General features: G+C 40.0%; 1 protein-coding gene across 1 annotated transcript in view; it reads left to right on the top strand.

Annotated features, from left to right (window-relative positions):
- Positions 1-17096, top strand: part of fbxw8 (F-box and WD repeat domain containing 8) — a 182592-nt gene that overhangs the window by 65958 nt on the left and 99538 nt on the right. The window lies entirely within an intron of this gene.

Below are 17096 nucleotides of genomic sequence, written 5' to 3'. Positions count from 1 at the left end.
GGCTGTTCAACGATTAACAGTGGCAGCTGCTGTAGACATCCACTGTGAGGTTTAGATAGGAACACTTCTGGCCAGTAATCTAAATGCATTAGTGGGCAGCACAAACCCATTACCATTAAAGTTTCTATTATGTCATCCAAAAAGTGAAATGCCAGTATTTCAGTTCCAGCATTGTGTTGAGGGAAGAAACCATTTTGGCTCCATGGTGGTAAACCCAGTTCTTTCAAAACTAAGTAAGTTAGTACACCTCAAAAGACAAACATGAGCAGCAATTTGACCAAGAGCAATCGATGAAAATACATTATTGTTAAGTTTTTAATTATTAACCATTATGTTGCCATGTATAATATGATTTGATTTATTTGTATACATTTATAAGATGAGTTTATTTTTTGAATGCAGGAAGTTAATTGCAGTAAAAGTTAATTCCAGTTAATTCCAGCATGGTTGGAACTTTGGTACCATACTGGCTGATTTTCTGGACGATTAGATGTTTTTTTCTGTTGTTACCCCCAACACATTTTAAAAACTTTTTTATAGATATTACATAGCATTGTAATATATTTCATTCTGAACCAAGCACATTTAAAGAGAGCACGGTCCCAGTGAGTTGAAAAGAGCCCAGGAACTGGCGGATTTACAGATATTACAGGAACTGAGGTCTGATGACTAAGGAGTGTGGAAACTGGGACCCCAGTGAATGGAAAGTGAGTGAAGAGAGAACACGGGAAGTGAGGCACCAGTGATGGAATAGGTGCGCGGTAACATCGGCCTACATGACTGGAAAGGGAGTGGGGGAACCAGGGTCCCAATGAGTGGAAAAGAAGAGACAACATTACTTGGTGAGCAAGATGCCAAACCATTGGAATTTCTGAATAATTGGGTAGCAGATTATCAGAGTTTTACTTTAATGTGGTAAATGAGGTGCTATATAATGTACAAAAGAAAATGCATAAGCAAATTCTGTGCTCCTCTTCCACTGGACCACGTTCTTTCAAAACCCTATTTAGTTCCATGATTTCATACTAAAAGCCGAGTCTCACGTTGCGAGTTGACACAAGAGGTACCCCGAGTTAAAACTCGTGGTAATAACGTACGATTAACGTACGGAACTCGTGGACGCAACTTAGAGACTCGTGGCGCTAACGGCAGGTACTCGTGAAACTAGTCAACTCTTGCAAAAAATCAAACATGTTTAAAATTTTCCACGAGTCAATTTTACTCTTGTGGTTAAGAATTGAAACATTTTAACTCGTTGTAAGAACGTAGTGGCCCGTGCGTTTACCTTAGTGTATCGTGAGTCTACCGTGGGAACTCTTTAACTCAGCGGGCAGGCAGCAGCAGATTGTCGCTCCCTTCAGTTTTCCAGCGACAATCACCTGCCATAACGCGAGAGAGATCATGCACTGTTGTAGGTCTCCTTTGCACGTCGGCGTTTCTGTCTTTCTCCACTCATTGTTGGCCCTATCTGTCACCACCCTCACCTACACCTCTCTGCTTCCCGGCCATGTGTGTGACCCCTTCCCTCCCCTCTCCAGCCCAGCCCTGCTCCAACTCCAGAGGAACCCGCTCCCCGTAGGGGCAGAAGCTGATGGTGTGCACGGTACGTCTTGTTCTTGGGGTGGCGGATGAGGGGGCGCAGCTCGGGCTGTGGGCGAACTGCCACTCGTCGCCGTAGCGGCCCATCGGGGTGCGGTTTCCTCTGGAGTTGGAGCAGGGCTGGGCTGGAGTTGCTGTTCGCTGCGGGTCTCTGGGTTCTCCGTGCTTGCAGTGGGCCTGTTGGGCCTGGGGGTCGGTGTCCCGTTGGTCCTGACATCTCCGGCCACCCCCTTGGGCAGGAGCTGAGACTGGGAACTGTACCGCCCTTGCCCCCTCCCTCTGCAACTGCAAACAACCCCACTCTCCTGCTCACCTAACCCACCCATCTCCCCCCCCCCCCCACCTTTCCCTCCCAACTCCAGTCCCGTCCCGACCTCCTGGGAAACTGAAGGGAGCGACTGCCCCAGGGCACTGACCTGCTGGCATCGCCGACGTGAAGACAGTGCAAAGCCCCCGCACCCGGTGCAATGGGCGGGGAGCTGGAGAGGGGAGGGAAGGGGTCACATACATGGCCGGGAAGCAGAGGGGTGTAGGTGAGGGTGGTGACAGATGGGGCCAACAATGAGTGGAGAAAGACAGAAACACCGACGTGCAAAGGAGACCTACAACAGTGCATGATCTCTCTCGCGTTATGGCAGGTGATTGTCGCCTGCCCGCTGTTCCTGACGCTAAAGCCTTGGGATCGTTGCCCTTCGTGTTGGCGTGGAGGGGGAGGGGGGTATTGTGCTGTTTGATCGCCCCCTACTATCCCAGGGACAGGGAGACACAGCGGCTTTTGAGACTGGTGGGCAATCACTTCCAAAGTGTCTGCCCACACAGTCAGTACACCTCTCCTACACTTGTCTCCCGCACCAAGATCATCCCGCAGAGAATGATCCCAGCCTAACCCAAGAGACATGTCACCCCAGACAGATTAATGACGCCCCCCCCACCAACCTCTCTCCGCCTCAACTCATGCCTGGGCACCAAAGCAGCTCAGGAGGCGAACCCTGAGCTCCGTCTCACAACAATCTGATGTGCACATCCGTCCACATTCAAAGATTTAATCTCCCGTCTCCCCGCAGTGTGTAGACATGGCAGTAAATTCAATTAAAACATATCAAACCTGTGTGTTTCAAACAAATCATAAGTATAACTGCTCTGGCACTGGATGGTGCGCATTTTCCCTTTGTAGGTCACATCAATAGATGCGGCCGCGCTGAATTCTATCTTTAAAACAAAGCCACAGGATGGAGAGGTCTTCTTTAACACTGTTGCTTATTAAAACATAACACTGTTGTTTATTAAAACAAACCTTCAATCAGGATTGGCTCAAGAGTAACTCGGGAGACGAACTTGGAACATCGCAGAAATACCAAGTAAACGGCAAACTTGTCATACCCGTGGGAACTCGGTTAAACTCTTGATCATACACTTGCAATCTCGTACACAACCACGAGTCTTTCACTCGGGGGACCTCTTGTGTCAACTCGCAATGTGAGAGTCAGCTTTAAATACATTTAGAAATGGCTAAAACCATCTGAAGATAAGTGTAATAACGTGCAAGATTTCTAGGCTGTTCAAAGACTCAATAGTCTAATTCTGGTTAAACCAGCAACATCTTTACTGGATCATTATTTTGATTGACATTTGAAAGACCTCATCAGCAAAATGTAAAAATATGTCTTTTATTGTCAAAACCCCAAACCACATTTTCCAAAAGGTTGACTGCTGTAAAACAAAATACAGATTTAATGGGCTGACAGCCTCCTTTCATGATATAATCTTTTTATTATACCACTAGACTAAGTCATGGGAGGGCTGGTCCCCCAACGCAATATTCCACCTCTCCACCAATTCCAATATTGGTGGCCTGTGGGGGGGGGCTTTCTGGAGCGCTGGTATGGGTGTTGTGGGCTGAAGGGACTGGTTTCCAGCGGGCTAATATGGACATTGTGGGCCAAATGGATTCTTGGGCTGGCGGCTCAGTCACTCAAGCCTGTTGTGCTGGCAGCTCCGTCACTCACGGCTGGTGGACTGGCAGTTGACACACAGCTATTCCTTGAAATTCCATTTCAAGCAGGGTGCAAGGCCACCAAATTCAAGTGCAGTTTCATACTATTTCAAGCAGGGTGCAAGGCCTCTAAAGACAGTGTGTCGTGACCTCTCCCTCCTCCATCTTGCAGAGACTGAGCCACGCCCACACTTCTGGGTTTTATAGTCGTCGTCCCCCTCCCACCAGAAGGCGCATGGCCTTCATGGCGTGATTGACAGGAGACAGAATCTCAACATTTTTAAAACACTAATAACTTATTTTTCATCGATGGGAAAAATCCTCGGCACCTGATGAGTGGAGGGGGATTGAGTAAGATGGTCAAAAATCACAGCTGTATGTGGTAGCGTTTTTTTCTAAAATCAATATAAAGCGCAAACAGGAAATGGTCAAGATTAGACTTTTAATTATATAGAAGGCAAGGCTACTTTAATTAGGCAAGGCAACTTTAATTAGGCAACACAGCTTTAGCATTTCCAAACCAAAGGCAACACAGCTTTAGCATTTCCAAACCAAAGGCAACACAGCTTCAGCATTTCCAAACCAAAGGCAACACAGCTTTAGCATTTCCAAACCAAAGGCAACACAGCTTTAGCATTTCCAAACCAAAGGCAACACAGCTTTAACATTTCCAAACCAAAGGCAACACAGCTTTAACATTTCCAAACCAAAGGCAACACAGCTTCAGCATTTCCAAACCAAAGGCAACACAGCTTTAGCATTTCCAAACCAAAGGCAACACAGCTTTAGCATTTCCAAACCAAAGGCAACACAGCTTCAGCATTTCCAAACCAAAGGCAACACAGCTTTAGCATTTCCAAACCAAAGGCAACACAGCTTTAGCATTTCCAAACTATATTTTCAAACCACATTAAGGGCACTGACAGGTCAGTAAAACCACTCACAGTTTAGTAGTCATGTGTTCTGTGTTATTCACAGCTCAGACTGAGAGGCGTGACCCTCTCACATCCCCATCGTGCAGAGACTGACTGAGGCACTCAACACTTCTGGGTTTTATAGTCCCTCCGGAAGGGGAGTGGCCTTCAGGAGAGAAAATCTCAACATTTTTTAAACACTAATAGCTCTTTTATTTTTAATTGATGGGAAAAATCCTCTTGTCCTGCGCAGCGGATGGGAACTCTGAGTAAGATGGCCAAAAATCACAGCCGTAAGTGACAGCGTCTTTTCTAAAATCAATATACAGAACAACAGGAAATGGTCAAGATCAGATTTTAGTAATATAGATAGCACCTAATTGAAAACAATTGACCTAAAGAATGCTACAACAGGAGATGTTTCTACCATTAAATGCACAATTGCTTTAAAGCCCTTGTATCTTGTATGTACTTCGTACATATGGTATTGCAAAATATAATCCAAACAGTTTTCATTCCGATAATATTGAAGGTTGAGATACGGCATAAAATAAGGAACATAGAAAATTGAAACTAAACCTTCAATTATGTGACAACAAAACCTGGAATTGTGAAAGTTGTTGAATTTTTGCATTTAGTCCACTTTGTCAATAATGAAAATATTTTTGTATATTAAAGTATTTTATTTCTAAATAATGTAATCTGACATACTGCAAAACTCTCATGACGTCCCGAAATTGAAATCAAAGATTAGTATGAAGCAGGAACTTCATGGGAAAACTGCTTTGTTACGTTTCTCATGTTAAAAGCATAACATAAAGCGATACTCATTTTGTGCATGATACTTCACAAAACTCCATTCCTTTGTAATCAACTGATAAAATCGAGGTAGTAAATATGTTTTGCTTGGCTCTTTTGATTAATACATATAATGGTCTTTTCGAGATCATCCAAATATAATAATATAATAATAATAAACTTTATTTATAAAGCGCTTTAAACAACCGCAGTTGCCACAAAGTGCTGTACATGAGAACTCATGGACAAAAAGTTATTACAAACCATTAAAAACCGTAAAACGAAGGACTAAAAACAGTAAAAATTAAAAGACATTAAAAGCACTAAGAACAGGAGCACTATGTAACCAGCTAATTAGTCTTGACGCATCTTTATTCGTGTTTAGTATGGTATTTAAATGCAGAAACAGACAATTTAGTCTGGTAAATCCCTGCCATTTTTCCACTGAAGCCCCTTACCACCCCTATTCACCTTATTAACCTATTTCTTCCTCTTTTGTGCATTTATTTGGATTTTCCCTAACCATATCAACAACTCCTTGTGACAATAAGGCCTAATTCTATCTGCCCTCAAGATAAACGTTTCCCCGGAATTCCCTATTGAAGTTATGAATGCTAATCATATATTTAATAAAACCTTGCTATTGTCTGGCTTCTCAACATTTATGACTTGCTTCAAAATAAAGTATGGGGGGCAAGTCCAAAATTAGTATAGTAAATGACTATCTATTGTGAGGTGTGATGATTGAAATAATTTATAGCACCGTGCTCTATAATGAGCTGATGTGAACAGAATGGACCAAGTCGCTTATTTCTGTGTCATATCGTTCAATGACCCCATGAGTAGATTTATTTTTAATAAGCAGATATTAACTAATATTAGGACCAGAAAGGGATCTATATTATGTGAAATTAGGAACAGGTTTACTGAAAGTTTCATGGTACTTGCAGGAGATTACGTATTAGGATGCTGATAACGGATCCAAACACGCAAAATCTCAAGAAAATTTTAAAAGACTGAATGCTTGAAATTCTTTAAAACATTACGTTAGAAATGTTGTATGTGCAGATAACAGATGTTCTTAAGGAAGGAAATGTAATACTACTTCAATCAGAATGCTTTCAATTCACTGAAAATGTTTAGTGAAGTCCGATGTTTTTAATTATTGTCGGTTTCAAGTGAGCGGTATCAAACTTCAGTTTTTATAAACTCCAATCAAATTGAAATTGGTGGTAACAATACTGACAGAGTAGTTCAGGCTGTGCCTTAATAATTTGTCAAAACCTTCATTTCATGTAATTGTGAACAACCTTTTTAAAAATGTTTTACCCTATTTTTGTCTGCATTTTTACTCTTCTGATTTTTGCATCACAATTAGTGCATCCCTCAAACAAATGCAGTTGGTCATTGGCCTAAATAAGGATTTGTAAACACTGTGAACAGCATACTTTTAGCGAAGTGAATGAAAATATAAATTCTGCAAGATCAGTATGTAATTGGCATAATTTCTGTCAGTGCAAAACACTAACAACTAATCTTTTTCATTTTTTTTTCTCTTTTAATGCTTAAAAATTCAAATCCTATTTATCTGTTTATAATGGTTGACCGCCAACCTGGCTCATCCTTTTAAAAGATGGGACTGCTGAGATACTCCCTTGAGAAACCAGTCTAAATATTTCATGAGATCAATTATTGTTGGTGTTGGAGCTTACTACATAATGCAAATAATTTTTTTGTCATTACAACAGTTAAAATAAAGTGTTATGTTCGTAATGTGAAAACATATCTGTTAACTGTTGTTTAAATTGCGCAACAAATACTTCTTAAGATGCTATTTGCGAATCTTGTGAGTAACATTTCAGTAACCTTAGATTCAGAAATTCCTTGAAGTTCCATAAATGTGTATTTTATCATGTGAAGATTGCTATTAATCATTGTTTAATGTATGTGATAGATTATGCCTTATCTGCTACATGGCAAGTTTGGCTTGTAATATTTTGTCAGAGCAGTGACTATTATGTGAAATAATATGATAATTAGTGATGGTTCTATCATTGAATGTAGTCTGAAATGCCCTTGTCATATAATGACATTTATGAATTATGTGGTAACATTAAATAGACCAAAATGGATATCCGATAGCCATTTCCTTGTAATCCTTGATTTCAATTACTCTGACAGTAACTGAACAGTTAAAGTTGTTGTGACATTCTAAAGTATTGGAGCAGTACTCAAATGTTTAACAAGTTCTGAAATTAGACATTATTTTGTATTATTTTTCACTAACTATATTATCTATTATAGCCCTTTGATTCTTGACTATCAATTGTTTTAATTGTAAAGATTTTTCTTGGTGCAGCATTTGTCATTGTGGACAACACCTGTGCTGGTGCTTCCCATTCTGTATTGATATCTGCAGGGAGTGTGTTGGTTGAGCCAAGGTCTTTCATCAACTTGGGACATACCCAAGCACTTAACTGCAGGGAAATATTGTTTCATACAGAAAATGCATTGCATACATTTTTCCCAATATGATTACTGCTAATATATTTATCAACTGTGCATCATAATTTAAGTAGTGTTCTACTGTGTCATTTTACCAAATATTGCAATGTCCCTTATTTTAAAACAAAATGTGAATTCAAAAACAAAATCTCATAGAGAATGGAAATCAATTGCTTTTCTGTTGTTTTTTCTATAATGAACAACTAAACCGAGGAAAGTAAATAAATCTTAAAAGAGCATGTCAGATTATCCACAGAATCATGAATGAAGGAGCAAAAATGTTGCTTTACACCATGTTTGCATCATGTGGCAAATTTCCTTAGGAATAATCTGTAGTAGTTTAATATTTTCGGCAATTTCAACTAATTTCTTGAGAAGGAATTTGTGCCGAAGTAGTCTTCCTGTGTATTTCACCTGTTGGAGTTTACTAACATAGATATAGCTGGGTACAGGCAATAAATTCTTGTTTCTTATAGAAACTTACAAAATTCTTAAGGGGTTGGACAGGCTAGATGCAGGAAGATTGTTCCCGATGTTGGGGGAAGTATAGAACAAGGGGTCACAGTTTAAGGATAAGGGGGAAATCTTTTAGGACTGAGATGAGAAAAACATTTTTCACACAGAGAGTGGTGAATCTCTGGAATTCTCTGCCACAGAAGGTAGTTGAGGCCAGTTCATTGGCTATATTTAAGAGGGAGTTAGATGTGGCCCTTCTGGCTAAAGGGATCAGGGGGTATGGAGAGAAGGCAGGTACAGGATACTGAGTTGGATGATCATATTGAATGGCAGTGCAGGCTCGAAGGGCCGAATGGCCTACTCCTGCACCTATTTTCTATGTTTCTATGTTTCAATGAGGAGATCAATCTGAAGAAGGGTCTCGACCCAAAACGTCACCCATTCCTTCTCCCCAGAGATGCTGCCTGTCCCGCTGAGGTACTCCAGCATTTTGTGTCTACCTTAAGGAGATAATAAATCTGCTGAACTTCATGGTGTTGATTTCTTTAGTTTACTTTAGTTCAGTTTAGAGATACACATGGAAACAGGTCCTTCAGCCCACTGAGTCTATGCTGACATATGATTATCCATTCACACTGGTTATCCCACTGCGCACTAGGGCCAATTTACAGAGGCCAATTCACCTACAAACACGCACGTATTTGGGAAACAGGAGAACCTAGAGGAAACCCATGCACAGGGAAAATGTGCAAAATCCACACGAAAAAGCACCTGTCAGCTTCGAACCCAGGCCTCTGGCGCTCTGAGGCAGCAGCGTTACCATTGCACCATCAGAGCTTCCTTGATCATTATTTGTTTTTCATCATTGAGTGGGAGAGGGAACAACCCAAATCGTTTTACGCGCAGCCTGCCTGATTACAACCATTTGAAGGGTTATTTGTTATGGAATAATTACTCTGATAAATAATTTGTTATTGGGAAACTGTTTATAATATATAAATTATGTAATTACATCTAGAAAACATTCAACTCTGTGTTTTGTTTGGAATTCACATATTGAATAACAGAAGTTGCATTTGCAAAATTAATCAACTGATATGCAGTATGACTGTTTTCCATATGGCAGTAAATATACCATCAACATTTTGACCAGATAAGGGTTATTGCGTATATGATACATGTTTTGCACTGAAGTTGTTGGTTAGTGTTTTGTGTGTGACTTCAGTGCCCTTGCATATTAAATTTGTTTTCCCACACTTTGGCATTATACCAGCCTGATTTTATCACTAATTGCATTGTGAAAATGTAGCTGAAATGAATCAAATAAAATGCTTTAGTTGAACCATTAGATAAAATGGCAGAGCTGTTTTGATAATGAGCAGATGTAGCTAATGCATGGAGATTTGGCCATTTTCAAGTCCCATCTGCTATATGCCTGCCTGCATTTGGCGGTGAGCCACTGCTCAGCAGCCAGACAACTTCTTCACAGTCACACCATTTGTCTCCAGTAACGAGACTGCCTGCAGAACCATTTTCAATTTGAGAAAAGAAAAGCCATTTAGTGTAAGTGAACACAATTTTTCTGTGTAAACACATTTCGGCATTCTACAATTTCATCACTAACGGACAGCAGACTGAGGAGGTGAAGAGCTAACCAAAGTTGTGCATTAATCAAATTATTCATGAGATAGAAAAGTATGAAAGGTCAAGGTAAATAGATTTTATATTTCAGGAATATAAGAGGAATTTTGTTTTCAATTGAAGGTGGGGTCAGAACATAGGGGGAACAATGTTGGAATTGTTCCTCAGTCAAAAAAATAATTTAACATACTCCAACTGTAAAAATGCATTTAAATATTTAATTTGACAATCTTGTACTATTGTGATCAGATGTGCAGGTAGGATAATGCTGGAACAGCATTTCGAAATGTTCCTTTTTTTCAAAGGGGTTTTAAAAAATTTCAATTAAACCTAAATCTCTCCATTTATTTGTCAATGCTAGTTAATCCAATAGGAAAACAATGGTCTCAGGCGTATGCGATTCACTACAACGTGTAGAAAAGAGCCAAATCCGAACATAAAGGATCAAGCGTAGCAGTAATGTAGTAAAGTATTAAAAAGTAATAAAGACGAATAAAATAATTACAAATACATTAGAACAAATGCACTTCATTTCACTCTACAAGCATCTTTCTCCTACTCCTTGTTCCACAGTAAGAAATAAATTCAGGTATTTAGTTAGACTTATTTATTTGTTAATGTCGACTGATTTTGCTGAATAAATAAGTATTCATCCCAGTCCTGATTTCTAAATTGGGAGGGTATAAATGTTAAAATGGCCCTGCAGATATATCATACATGGAATTTTTTAAACTTTCTGACAAATAAAAGCAGAGAAAGTTTCTTGACGCACAATTATTGGCAAGTTACTTGCAGTTTCTTTATGCTTTGCCTAAAAAGCATCTTCTTAATTGTGTCTACTTATAATATTGTAGCCACCGCCTTGTTAAATTGGCTTCCAATTCACCCTTCAGCCGGCACGACAATAAATGGATTGAAATATTACACGAAAGGGCAAAATGCCAAAACATCATCATTGAAGGGAAATGGAATATGCTTATTTGTGGGCTTGATAATATTTATCATCTTATCATCTTTTCAAATTGAGAAGTTGCTTTGACTTTGAGTGTTTCATGATTGGTCAATAATGAGTTGAATCCAATTCTATAACATTAAAGTAGAGGGATACTATGACCATATTGTAGAAGAAATATTGCAGCATGCTTATTCTGTGTTACAAATTGAAGGATGAGGTGGATGTTAGCAATTTCTCAGAGGATTGCCCAACATGAATTTGAAATGTTTTTGTTGGTTCTTCTTTATGTAAGAGTCTTTCTGGCTTAAATGGCCCCTTGTATAACATTCTTAGTAATGGGAAATTTCAAACCACATCATTCCTCTGCAGTCTGTTGTCTGAGCAAGGCTAATCCAATATGCCTTAGGGCATTGGTGGATGATTGAACATTCAGTTTGGCTGATTATTGGTACTTAATAGGGTAATCCAGAATCGTGGCCTTAACTATTAGGGCGGCATTAACGTTGTAATAACTCAGTCTTTGAAAATACATATTGCACAATATTTTTTCTGCAAGGAGTCGATGCTTAATAGCACAGAGCTGATAAGCTGTGTGATTTCAGTGAGATAACTGAAAAGGGATCGCACAGACTTGGCACGCTTGCAAGTGTGCGCCATTTTTTCTCCAAATGTTTCTTTACAGGTGACGCTATGTTCCATATTAAGCTAAGGTCCGTGACATAAATGGATTTCATGGGATTTCTGGGCATATTGGGCACCTAATGGGGGATAAAAAATATTGTTAATTCATGCTAACAGCTTATGCTACCAGTGTTTTAATTAACGAGTATTTCAATAACGTCATAACATACTTGTCTCAATAATTTGCGCCGTTAAATAGTGCCCATCAGACTACCACTCCATGTTGAAAACTTCTATGACTAATTTACATAAATGTTTCAGAGATGTATCAATTGGTATATTTATTACTGTCAACATTGCTAGGGTAATAATTCTTCTGGCAACCACAATGTGAAGCATATTTGGTGATAAAAGATAAAAAGTGTAAATTTTGCCATAAAACTTTAGGCAAATCCAGACCATATATTTTGAAAGAATATACGCTTAAATAATAGTAGGATTACTAATAGTAGGGTAGCTTGCACCACAGCAGTATGAACATTAACTTCTCTAACTTCAAATATCCCTTGCTTTCCCTCTCTCTCCATCCCCTCCCCTTCCCAGTTCTCCCACCAGTCACTTTCACCAACTACATTCTATCTCTGTACCGCCCACTCCCCTGACATCAGCCTGAAGAAGGGTTTCGACCAAAACATCACCCATTCCTTCTCTCCAGAGATGCTGCCTTTCCTGCTGAGTTTCCAGTCTTTTGTGTCTACCTATACTTAAATAATAATTTTTTTTAAACAAACTAGGCAACTTTGTATATTTTCACATTTATCTATTTATTTTTGTCTTTAAATAATAGTCCTGGTATTTATCATAGTGAGATTTCCAAATAAGGGTCAGGAGTTTTGGTTGGGAAACTTTGAAATATACATTTCTGTGACTGCATTAGAACACAGGCCACAGTTGCATGTGTTTAAATAAGCTCCCCATTCTGAAGTCAACCAGATTCCCAGAATGAGCATTGTCAAGCAGAGAACATTGCAACAGTGCGAGCATGTCAGGATTTCCTCTCCCTTGAGAAGAGATTGATTGAATACAGTGTAGTTATAGGACAGGAGTGATTGTGGCATGACACATTGTATCCTTAATTGGACTTTAAGGGGCTGTCCCAATGCAGCGACCTAATTGGCGAGTTTAGAAAAGTTTAGGAGAGTTTGAAAAAGTGTCATGTTGAAGACCTCCTTCGACTATGCTGAAGACTAGCTTCGACTAGCTTCGGGAAAATTGGACACCGAATAGTGGAGAGTGAAGACAACCTCCTTCTACCTCCCTTCGACTATGTTGAAGACTATCTACAACTACTTTCGACTACCTTCGATTACCTTCGACTGCCCTTGATTACCTACCGACCTACTACGACCTACTTCAACTAAACCTATGAATAAAAATCGATTTTCTTTCCATGGCGACCTTTTTTTACGCGCGGGCATTTTTCAGCATGTTGAAAAATACGCCGCGACCTAGCTGAGACCTCGAGTATGCGGGGACTACACTAGAGCATGAAGGAGAGTTACAAAGATCTCCTAGGACCTCGTGTCGACCATGCTGCGAGTATGAGTCGAGGACAAACTCTTCTAAACTCACCAATTAGGTCGCTGCAGTGGGACAGCCCCTTTACCCTGCACTATGTTTCTGTACACTGTAAATGGCTCGATTGTAATCCTGTATTGTCTTTTTGCTGACTGGATAGCACGCAACAAAAAGCTTTTCACCCTAAACTAACACGTGACAATAAAATAAACTGAATGGCTAGGGGTCGTCTGCACAAGGCTGATGACTGCATGAGGTAGAAATGCTCCATTCCCTACCAAATTTGATCCAAGCTGCAATTTTTGGTTCTCTTTTTCTACCTGGTTTTCCTGGGAAATACAGGAGGCGCCGGGTTGTTTATACTGGGAAAATGGGGAAAAAAATATGGGCATCTTAATGATCTACCATTCTTTAGCACTGTGTTCTGTTTTCATCTGTCCTGCATCCTTTAAGATAAGAAATGGGCAGATTTAAGTTAAGTCAGTCCGTTGGTCGTTATTGAAATTATAGCATTCTATCCAATGCAAATCCTCTTTTGGGACAGTTAAAATTGTACACAATTATACCAAGAAGCAGGGAAAGTAGAATAGGAAAACTTGGAACTAAATCAGGTAGCCCAAATGACTTGTCTCAGCCATGTAACATAATTACTGTAAATCATCTTAAAAATAATGGCTGTAATAAGCCAAGTTATTGAACTGATGATGTAAGCACAATAGAGCTAATGGTTTCTGGTGTGTTTAAAATTATCTTTATCTCTAATTTGCTTGGATCAAATTTAAAATTAGTTCTATAACTTTTGGGTTAATAGGAACATGCTTAATAATTTATGATGAAACAATCACCGCACAGAATCCGCCAATTGCTTGATTAAATTAAGTCCTTACAGGAGCAGTATTCTTGCGCTAAAATAATGTTTTCTTCTTGATTCAGATAAAATCTAAATGAAACAATAGTGAAATATGATCTGAACGATTTACAAAGTGGTCTTTTTGGAGCTCTTTAAACTAAACCAAGAATTTGGTGCAAGTATGAGACTTTGTGTTTCTTGTATTGTCTCAAAGTTATCTCTCTGTGCGTATTGGCATCAATTTTCTTTGTTTTATGTGAAATAATTTATTGCCAATAAATAAATAAACAGAATCATTCATTGCAATACAAATTAAAAAATTACAATTTAAATCCCTTCATGTATTTTCTTAAATTGAATACAATATGGTATTTTCCTCTCATAGGGAAATCTTACAATGGGCATTATTCAGAATAATGTGTGCAGTTCTGCTTGTTCCATTACAAGGCGGATGTAGAAGCTTTGGGAATGGCGGAGAAGAGGTTTCCCGGAAAATATTGCCTGGGTTTGAGGTCAGAGGTGGTTCTGGAGGTAGATATGATTGGGGCATTTAAGAGGCTTTTAGATTGGCATATGGATATGCATGAATATAGGGATATGGATCACATCCAGGCAGAGGAGATTAGTTTATCTTGGCACCAAGATCGGCACGGTCATTGTGGGCTGAAAGGCCTGTTCATTGCAGTACTGTTCTATGTTCTTATGAGGCCCACGTGGCCTAGTCCTGCTGGTACTTCTTCTTGTGCTCGTGTGGCAGAAAAAAAAGATTAAATATTTTGTTTTACATTTTAAACTATACTGTATATATTTTTGTTACTTGGTTTGAGTTTCTTTGTGTCATCATGGTAGGGTTGCCAACTGTCCCGTATTAGCCGGAACATCCCGTATATTGGTTTGTTCCATACGGGACCGTCCTTGTCCCGTATTTGACTGCTACTAGCAGGTGCATCTCAACTTACGATGGGGTTACGTTCCGATAAACCCATCGTAAATCGAAAATATCGTAAGTCGAAAATGCATTTAAAATACCTAACCAGAGTGTTCAGGGTTGGACCGCCAGGTGCTTGTGGGCTTCCATTCTCCAGGTTAGTTCCCCCCCCCCCCTCTCCTCTTCAGCCCTCTTCTCTGGGAGTGTTTTTAATTTCCACGTTTTAATTATGAAATCTCTTCGGCATCTCCCCCACTCCCACTCCCATCACCAATTCCCTGAACACCGACGCCCCTTAAATCTCCCGAGTGCCAGGCCCCGCAGGAATGAACACATGGCGAATTGTCACAACAGGTAGCAGCTCTGAGATTTCATCAACCGGCTCATCAGATCTGTTGCCGTTCAATGTCCATCTCGCCTCCTGCAAGATTCCTCATGTCCCTCCCTCGTCGCTTCCTCCCACGGAAAGGCTAACACGGTTCTCTTATCTCCCTGCAAAATCGCGCCGTTCTCTCTCTCTCTCTCTCATTCTTTCTCTCTCTCACATTCTCTCTCCCCCTCCCCCCCTCTCTCCCACTCTCTCTCTCTTCCTCCCCCTCAGCTCAGATACGTTGCATACAAACAGCTGACTCAATTAACCTTACATCAAGATAAATAGGACGAGCGAGTGCATCTGCTCAACACAGCAGGCGTAAATCTAAATATATCACAGGAAAGCAATTTTAATTAAACAGTAAAGCATTACCGCTTAAATTATCAACGCAGCCCAACACTGCCACGAGGCTAGGCTAGTGAAATACAGTTTCTACTGAATGTGTATCGCTTTTGCACCATAGCAAAGTCGAAATATCGTAAGTCGAAGCATTGTAAGTCGAGGAGCATCTGTACTCTGTAATTACCAGAGCACACGCTTACAGACAGATCCTAGATCTGATACAACAACGTGCGTGCGTGTTGCATATGCTGTTGATGCCATGCACGAGTGATTCACCTGTCATCCAATCACAGGCCCACTTATGCGAATCAGTTGTATGCTATATTTTGCCAATTCCCGCCAAGACAACAAGTTTCAGTAACGCCTGGTGTTGTTTGTCGGTTTGGCATGTGCAGATATGGATAAACCTGCAAAAAAGTAAAGTGTGCAGCTATAACAAGCAATGGGAAGCAAAAAAGACCTGGGTTAAGCCCGTCAGCGGTGACTCGACGAGGGCCTTCTGTACTTTATGCCGTCGGGAATGTGTCCCTTATTTTGACCTTTTGACCCTTATTTGGGAGTGAGAAAATTGTCAACCCTACACCATGGGGAACTAATGAGGAGTTGTTGTTCAAATGTGTTCAATCCAAGATGGCGCCCAACCTAGGTGACTCTTTGTGTGTGAGTCAGAAGTGGATCTGCAATCATACATTACAATCATTCCACTCTTTCAATTCTCTACTAACAGTCGCACCCTGACCACTCCCTCCTTTCCCATCGTGCAAAAGGTATAGCCTTTCCCCAATTTAGCACTTTCTCTCAAGTTCCATCACATCCATGACTATCGGAAAACTTATGGCATTAACCAGTAGAAATGGAGGTTTTTGGCAGGAAGATGGGAAGAATAAACAAATCAATGACATCCTTGAATCTAAAGCAAATGCTGGAAATCTACGGTGGTAGAAAGAGAAAATAAATGTATCACATCAACATGACTGAGAATAAGACGTATCATGAAGCAAAGAACAAATCTGTAGTTTATACAAGATTGACAGGTGAGATGGTAGAAAATTGGTCTAAAATTTATACAAAGAAGCTCCTCATCCCTGGTTGCTTGTTGCCTGTCCACTGACCCCACTTATTTAGAGCAGCTCCCCGGGCATAAATTTCACCAAAGTAGGCAGTTTTGAAGGGTGAAGCCCCACAGAAATGTTTTAAGGACAGTTAAACTGGTTTCTCATAGTTCAAGAATTAAAAACAATGATTAAACATCTCATTTAACATTTAAATAAAGTACTTGTAATTTGCCATTCCCTTGCTGTTGTTTTTTGCTCATTGCTCAAGTTGGGGGTCCTTGAATAGTGTACGTGTTAAGAAATTTGCGAGTCCAGCACGAGTCAAGTACAGTCCACCTCTGATGAACAGACTTAACGTTTATTCAGACTTTTAGAAATTCTGCGTTTGTCCTGAACTTCTTGCACTAAAGGCAAATAATCCTATGTGAAACAGCTTTCATTTCAGATTAAATTTCAGACCATTATGCTTGAGTTTTATCCAAGTTCAT

This window comes from Amblyraja radiata, chromosome 25 (genome assembly GCF_010909765.2).
Source record: "Amblyraja radiata isolate CabotCenter1 chromosome 25, sAmbRad1.1.pri, whole genome shotgun sequence".
In the NCBI taxonomy this organism is placed as follows: Eukaryota; Metazoa; Chordata; class Chondrichthyes; order Rajiformes; family Rajidae; genus Amblyraja; species Amblyraja radiata.
This window is presented reverse-complemented; position numbering and strand designations above follow the sequence as displayed.